Raw genomic sequence first — 8,588 nt, 5'->3', positions numbered from 1 at the left:
TCATCCGGAGGAGGTGGCGGCCAAAACAGTGGCCCAGTGGCTGAGGGGTATCACCGGAAACAAGGACAACCCTAGGGCGCCAGGAGAGTCGACCCTTTCAGCGATAGCAATCAGCCAGACAAGGTTTGGCCATTACGACTGAGTTTTTGGACGTGTTTTCCGACTGTTTGTTGATCCGACTGACTTGTGTTCGGCTCCTTGTTTTGTAGATTTACACGGAGATGTACTCAATGCCCAATGATGAACAAGCTCTGGAGAAAGACCAAGAAGGCGAGGACAGTGCGGAGGAGAGCGGCGAGTGGGAGTCACCAGTCGACGATGATGAAGATGAGAGTGATGAGTCGGGCGATGATGAAGTAGCCGACTCGCCGCCTCGTTATGAACGTCGATCCAAGCAGCACCATGATGTCGCGGGCAGGCGCGGCAAAGCTGTGGCGTCGAGTGCTCCATCTCAAAAGCGCACTCGGTCTTCGACTCCAGAATTGGTAAGAAGGTCACCAAGCATCGCAAGATCAATCCTTCGAAGGCTCGGAAGACCTTGCCTACAATCAAGATGGATGTTCCTGTTGCTTCTGGGTAAATGTTCTTCCCGTATTTCTTGTTCCGACCGATTTTCTTGTTCTGACCGAGTGGATGATGAACCTTTACAGCCCGGCCTCAGCTGCGACTGACATGGACATTGACAAGAACCTGGACGATGAGGAAACCGGCGACGCAGCTACCTCAAAAGCCAGTAAGTCTGCCCGATTCGAATTAATTTGGACGACTGGATTGTTTGTCAGCTATTCATACGACTTTCTCTGTTTATTGCAGTTCCATGGGACGTTGTCGTGCTCTCGGACAATGAAGAAGTACCGCTGAGGGGGAGGAAGAGGAAAGACGAGGAACTGGGCGGGAAAGCGCCTGAGGTCTAGGTTCCTCAGTCGATCGCGACACCTGGGACGGCAGTCGAGCGATCGACAGATCCGGCTCGAACACTACAAGAAATATGTCAACTTGTGACCCTCACTATTGGCCGCTGAAAGGTCATAGTTTTTCATTTACGACATTTTTTTGACCAAAAACAGAAGGTCAAAAGCTGGCGGTCGTAAACTGAAATTAGCGACCTTCTGTAAAAGGTCTTTGGTTCCACGTCCAAATTTTTGGTCACTAACAGCCTCCCAAACCACGTAGGCATGCAGCATGGCAAGCTGATGTGGCACAAGAATCAGCCCTGTCCAATTCGGTGTTTATATGGGCCAAGCCCATTAATTCAGCCCATTTATATTTTTTGCCTATGAATTTTTTTGTCAGATTCATGGACCAAGCCCAACATTGCAACCTTTTTATATTCACAATTCGGCCTTTTTATATTCTAGGTCGTGGCCTTTTAATATTCAATTTCTTATTATTTTCTCCCTTCTCTAGTGTGTTTTTTCCATTAAATAAATAGCTCCAGTCCAACTTTGTTTGGGCCATGGCCAATTCAGGCCGAGTACTATTTTCCATATGAAGTAGCATGTACATAATTTTCATAATCTTCGTGTCATTTAAAGCAGCATGTACACAGAGAATACAACATTTAATTACACAGGAATACATCATCTACACAATTTGCCTTAACTTACTACGGGCATGTACAATGATGCTATCTTAGGAGTGCCACGTAGGATAAATGATGATGTGGAGGAGAGAGAACTAATAAGAAAAGGTTTGTCTTCTCTTATTTAAGAGAAGACAAGAGATGATCTCTTAGCACAGTTTGTCTCACCATGTTTTAAGGAATGACAAGTTATTGAAGATAAGGCTAAGATATAACCCATTGTAGACATATTTTTTTGTCATCTCTAAAATACATGCAAGACTTAAGATAAGACCGCCTCATCAACCATTGTACATGCCCTACTACATCACATTGTTCCAACTCGCATTAGCACATCTCATGTGCTCCAGATGCAACAACTTGCCTTCATATAAGAACACTCCAGTTCTATCTACTCACCCCCATTCACATGCAACATAAGAAGCATAGTGTAGAACGCCATCTTAACCACATCCGCAGCACCATAAACTGGTGTAGAGCGAGAAGCTTCAGCAAGGAGGCATAGGCTCCACCCTTGCGTCCAGTGGCACCTGCAGGGAGGGAGAGAGACTGAGAAGCAAGCAAATAAAACACTGAAGTTCAGGGCAACCAAGCTCATGCTAGTGATCAAGCAAGCAAGCAAATAAAGCAGCTAGTAAAAAGCAAATTAGTTGCTCACAACAAAAGGTGGATAAATCAGTCGGATCTTTCCTTATCACTAAAATTAAAAATTTGAGCACACCAAAAATTGATTCTGTGTCATAAGATGATCCTGAGAGTGCAGCACCATGTTACCATCTCTAAAGCTGATTAGCCAGCAGCAAAAATTGTGTAACATATGTATAACCATTGCAAACAACCTTAGCAGAATAAGCAGAACAAAATTTCATGTAAAATCTTGGTATAACCAGTAGATTATCCCCTAACAGAAGCTAATTAGGCTCCAATACACAAGGCACAGCAAGCAGAGACTAAATAAGCCATGGCATGAAACAGAGCATGGTATTACAGTAGCTCAGGGATGGAGCTAGAGGTAGGAGATGGACTCACCGGAGAGGAGGTTGTAGTCGAAGCCGCACACAGGCGCCGGCGCCGCCGCCACCGTCACCCTCTAGAGGAGACGCTGCCGCTTCATCGACAGACTCATCTGGTACAAGGAGATCATCAAAATGCATCACACACATGATCATCAAAACGCAGCAGCAGGAGCAAATACAAATTTAGCCCACCATGAACAGGGGCGCTAGGCAATCCAGTAGTAATGTCATATATAGGTAGTAATAACAGGACCTTAGATAATTAGTTTTCGTTCTTACTGACACACAAGTTGACAGAATGTACTCAATATATTCTAATAAAAAGGATTGGGAGCAGAGGGAGAGGGAGGTGGAGATGGATGTGCTACCTGCTGCTGCGATGGTGCCTCTTGGTGGTCGTGCTTGAGCTCCTCCTCCTGATGCTGCTCACTAACCTGCAGGACAAACAAGACCATGGGTGAGCTGCAGCACAAGCACATACAAGAAGTGAAGGTATGGAGAAGAACGTAGAAGAAGAGAGGTGCTCTGTCCTCCTCCGTCCGTGCCGCTCCTCCTCCTCCTCCGTGCCTATGCCGAACAACTTCCATTCGTCGCTTGCGAGCACCATGCGCCTTGGTTGGCCATGAAGCCCTTGTCCTCTGCTGCACGGATGAAACCCAAAGTATCAGTACAACTACACTGGCACATAGTACAGACATGGTATCACAGACATTCTCTAATTGACTAGCACCCAAATATATATACATGCACCAGTTGAGAAAAATCATGACTTGGACAGTGTATTAAAGAAAAATCAGTGTTCCATGCACACCAAATCATTCAAAAAAACTAACTACACTACTGCAGTTCTGAACAGCTATCGGTGCATCAACAAAATATGGAACAAGCACTGCATGACAACTAGAATATATATATATATATATATATATATATACGGTAACGCTAAAATGAGCGAGCGCGCAAAAAGCCTAATCCTACGCTCCGGCCGCAGCGCGTGCCGCTCAATCAATCAAGCGAGTCAGCACGCTAATGATGGATGGTAAAATCCTTTGCCAGAAAAAGTAACAACATTTAATTCATTACTCGATGTCACAAACAACTCCTCCGCCCCGCAGACCAACCCTTCTATTAACCATGGTAAAATCTCTTGAAAGTACAGTAATGAAATTAAATGCGTTACCGTCAGCCACACAACATTCCCCACCCCGCAAACCAATCATCCTGTTAACCATGGTAAAAATTTCTGAAACTATAGTAATGAAACTAGATATGTTACCGTCAGCCATGTGTCACTCCTCGCCCCGCAAACCAGTCAACCGGTTTTTTCCTGAGATGTGGTCGTAAACAAAGTAAGGCACATAGTAATGCTCCAATGAAAACTATTGCCAGGATGTTTCTTCTAGTAAATGCTTAAGAAAAAATCAAACTAGTAAAACAATTTAGTTCTAGTAATAAGAGGTGCCCAAGTAATAACGGCATTATGTTCTCGGAAAAGAAGTAATGGGATGCTAGATTTGGAAAACCATTACTATGTATAGATGTATCTCATATTGGTTGCTCTTAGTAGTCGTTTCAGTTACTATAGTAATGATAAGTAATTCTTTTTTGTAAAACAATTAATAGAATGTACGCATATAATTGACATATTTACAACCTAGAGTGAAGTGTTTACTACCATCCATTTTTCAATTTATAGATAACATATTACAGACTGTTTGTCACGAACACCATGCAATCTGATTATTCTAAATCTAATACCAGTATGGATGGGGGTAAAATTGTAGTGAAAGTTTTCGTGATATACCAGCACTTTATTATTTTCCGATAAGAGCATGGCAATTTACTAATCAATGAAGCGGAGAATCTGAGTAGTAATTCAATTACTATGTTGTACTACTTCTGCTTAGTTATTTACGATCAAAAATAGATCGTGGTGCATGCAGGCTGGTCTGCTCTCTCGGTCGGCTCAGGATTGGACTTCTAACCGTTAGGCGCGCTCAGCGGGTGCAGCGCGTAGAATAAGGTGATATGCGCTCAGGCACAGTTTAGCAAAGCTATATATATATATATATATATATATATATATATATATATAATATATACATATATATATAGCACTCAACAATGAACAGTTATCACAGAGAACAAGATACCAAGAGATGAATGATGGCACTCAAATTCTAATCTCACATAGATAAAATCCATTGCCATAGTAACAGGCACTGTGCATGATTCAGAAGGGGGGTTCCTAGAATAAAATAGTTGAAACGGGGGATGATTCTATTTTAGAGCTAAGTAGGTAACAGCATATACTTAGAAGGGGTGATAAACGAACTGAATTTAGGATACAGTGCCATCTTTTACTCTCAAGTAACGATAGCAAATGTTGTTTGAAGATTTGTATCTACAGAATGTTGTGTGGAAATTGTTATTGCTGCAGATGAATCCTATATATTATTGTATATATACTCACTAAGTTACAGTAGTTGTGGTGCAGTGTGCGGGTTATTTTAGAAGATGCCACGTGCAAATTCTTATCTCTGTAGGTGATTCTCAATAATTGGCATCAAGTGAGATCCCGTATGCACAATCTAGTCCTACCTCCGTCGATTTCGATTCAATGCATCTGATTTCTATGCCCAAGCAGCTCATAGATTCAATACAATCAGTCATCCGGCTAAGCACACGATGCATCCAAATCTACCGGAGTTAAGCACTAGTGACGATTCCTCCCAAATAAACGGTGGAACAGGGATATATTTTCTTTGTTGGATGATTGGGCGAAACTGGGATCTAATTCGCCGAGCCAAAAGGCGTGAGCTACCTGTTTTCTCCAAGACGGGACGGGACTAAACTAGAGGCTTTCCCCTTCCCGATTCCACGAGGACCCAAGCCAGATTAACAATTCGGTGGCGTTACTAGTAGACGAGCGCGGAATTCGAGCAAGCAGGAGCAAGAGGAGGCGGGAAGGAGGCGGTAGGTAGGGTAGGTGGGTACTGCGAGCTCGTCGACGTCGATCTTGACGAAGAGGGCGTCGGCGAAGCGGGAGGCCATCTCCTTGAGCGGGCTCGATGAAGCGGCAGGGCCCGTACCAGGAGGCGGAGAAGTCGATGACCATCTGCCGGGGCAAGCGCAGCAGATTAGCAAGGTCCGTCAGATCCGGAGGAGCACGCTGCAGGCAGGGGATTGATTGCTCGTAAGGAAGAGGAGGAACAGGACGGACCAGCTTGGACGCGTTCCGGTGTTCCTCCCAGTGCTTGTCCCAGGCGGGCTTGGAGTGGACGGCGGCGACGACGGAGTCGAGGTCGTCGCCGGGGAGCGGGGGAGGGGTCCACAAGGACGACAGGAAGGAGCCCATGGTTCCTTGGCTCTGTCCGCGCTTGTCTGTCTCGACTGTGGGGAGAGAGGCGGATGGGGAGACGACCGACCGCGGCCTCCGAGGACGACGAGGCCGCCGTCGTCGCCGCGGACGCAGCCACCCGCGACGGCGGCCGGCAGGTGACGCGGTGGGCGCCGCTGCGGGACGGGGAGGAGGTGGCGGCGGCGAGGAGCCGAGGGAGGAGGAGTGCGGGTGAGGAAGGAGGAGTGCGGCTGTGGGTTAGGGTTTGGGTGGTTGGGCTGCGGTTGGGTGAGGGGGTGAGGGCTGTCGTTGGATCTATAGCTGGCCAAACGGGCCGGCCCGGCCCGGCACGGCACGGCCCATCCTAATCGTGCCTGGCACGGCCCGGCCCGCCTAGGCACGATTATTATACGGGCCGTGCCGTGCCAGCCCGCGTGCTGCAGCCTGCAGCCCAGGCACGGCCCGTATGCTAATCGGGCCGGCCCACCGGCACGCCAGGCCCACTAATCTACCTCCTATTTTGCGCATTGAGCGTTTTTAGCCTATTTTTACCTGTTGGCCCATATTAGGATACATAAAAAAATATAAAAAAGTTAATCGGGCCGTGTCGTGCCGGCCCGCGTGCTCGCCCTTCAGGCCCAGGCACGGCCCATGGCGTGCCGCGTGCCGGGCCCGGCCCGTTTAGCACGTGTCGTGCCGTGCCAGGCCCGTGCCGTGCCGGCCGTGCTACCGGGCCGGCCCAACTATCCCGACCCGTTTGGCCAGCTATAGTTGGATCCAGAAGCATCCGACGGTGGTTGATGCATGATCCGCGTGATATACCTATGGACCAATCAGAGCGCATCAAACAATTTGAAGATTTTTTGACCATATAAATTGGTCATGATTGATTACATACAAATTTTTCATTTCATTTTTCAATGCTAAAAATAAGTTTTTTTTGTGAAAGACCTATCAAATATTTGTTCAAATGATGTTATATTTTGCACAAGTTTACATCTTAGATTGTCAAACAACATTGACAAAGGGAGTTTTTAATTCTTTTGCATGAAAAAACAATTTTCAGTTTTTTTGTGAAGGCCTTACCATATATTTGTTGCAAAATTGTACTAAATCAATTTTCTAAAATACTAGGCCATATATAATGCACAATTAACCAAATGGTTAGGTGTCAAAAGTTTCGATGCACCTCTCATGAAAAAGACAAATTTTCGTCGATTTAGCAGAAAGCGGGTAAATTTGTATTGTAGCTGCCTCATAGTTTGCTCTTTATTTTTTCCAAAAATCATTTCTAGGTAAATAAGTATCTATTTAATCATAGAAACACAAAAAAATTCAAGATTCAACCACTATGTAGGAATGGTCATGCCCGCCGTTTTGACCCCATTTTGAAACGGGCATAAAAATTTCAAAAAAAAATCAAAAAAATCGAAAACCTTCGCATTGTGTCATTATGTATAACCAAGTTCCAGTAAAAATAACAAAATTATAATACAGTAGTTATTTTAAACAAATGTTCCTAGAAACGAGCTATCATGTGTGGAGATCAATGTCTTTCAAGCCAAATGATCAATCTTATGGCCACATTCATGACATAGTTTGTTAAAATGATCTCATATTGTGCACAAGGGTGCATATTGGAACGGCAAACAATGTTGCCTAAGGGAGTTTTCATTTTCTTTTCACAGAAAAATCATTTTCCATTTTTGGAGTGCCCGAAATGAGGTTTTTTTGTGAAGGAACTACCAAATAAATTTTGTAAAAATGGACCAAATCAATTTTATAAAATATTAGGCCATGTTTAATGCACAATTGACACAATGGTTCGGTGTCAAAAGCCTTGATCCACCTCCGGTAAAAAAAGACAAATTTCCACCGATTTAGGAGGAAGCGGGTCAAATTTGAACTGTAGCTGCCTCATAGTTTCCTCTTTATTTTTTCCAAAAATCATTTCTAGGTACATAACTATCTATTTAATCAAAGAAACATCAAAAGTTTTTCAAGATTCAACCACTAACTAGGAACGGTCATTCCCGCCGTTTTGACCGCATTTTGAAACGGGCATAAAAAATTCAAAACAATTCAAAAAATTGGAAAACCTACGCATTGTGTCATGATATGTGACCAAGTTTCCAGGAAAAATAATAAACTTGTAATATGGCAAATCTTTTAAAAAAGTGTTCTCATAAATGAGCTATCCTCCATGAAGATTCATGGCTTTCAAGCCAAATGATCAATCTTGTGGCCACATTCATGGCATAGGTTGTTCAGATAATCTCATATTATGCAGAAGGGTGCATATTGGCATGGAAAACAATGTTGCCTAAGAAAGTTTTCATTTTTTTTGGAGGAAAAAACCATTTTCCATTTTTCGAGTGCCCAAAAGGAGGTTTTTTGTGAACGACCTGCCAAATATTTTTGCAAAATTGGACCAAATCAATTTTCTAAAATACTATGACATATTTAATGCACAATTGACAAAATGGTTGGGTGTAAAAAGTTTTGATCCACCTCTCGTGAAAAAGACAAATTTCCGCCGATTCAGTTGGAAGCGGGTCAAATTTGAACTGTAGCTGCCTTGTAGTTTGCTATTTATTTTTTCCAAAAATCATTTCTAGGTGCATAAGTATCTATTTAATTAGAGAAACAT

The 8,588-nt window shown here is 43.9% G+C and overlaps 1 pseudogene across 1 annotated transcript; it reads right to left on the bottom strand.

The window, feature by feature from the left end:
* Nucleotides 1-1,542: 1,542 nt before the first annotated feature.
* LOC123062354 (thioredoxin H2-2-like) lies at nt 1,543-6,237 on the bottom strand (annotated as a pseudogene). The gene is made up of 5 exons (XR_006429629.1): nt 5,822-6,237; nt 5,596-5,716; nt 2,967-3,239; nt 2,612-2,708; nt 1,543-2,112 (listed from the first exon to the last, which is right to left on the bottom strand). The product of XR_006429629.1 is annotated as a thioredoxin H2-2-like (transcript).
* Nucleotides 6,238-8,588: the final 2,351 nt, after the last annotated feature.

Source organism: Triticum aestivum, chromosome 3A, assembly GCF_018294505.1.
Source record: "Triticum aestivum cultivar Chinese Spring chromosome 3A, IWGSC CS RefSeq v2.1, whole genome shotgun sequence".
Classification (NCBI taxonomy): domain Eukaryota; kingdom Viridiplantae; phylum Streptophyta; class Magnoliopsida; order Poales; family Poaceae; genus Triticum; species Triticum aestivum.
The sequence above is the reverse complement of the archived record's forward strand: the minus strand, read 5'-3'. Positions and strand labels throughout refer to the sequence as shown.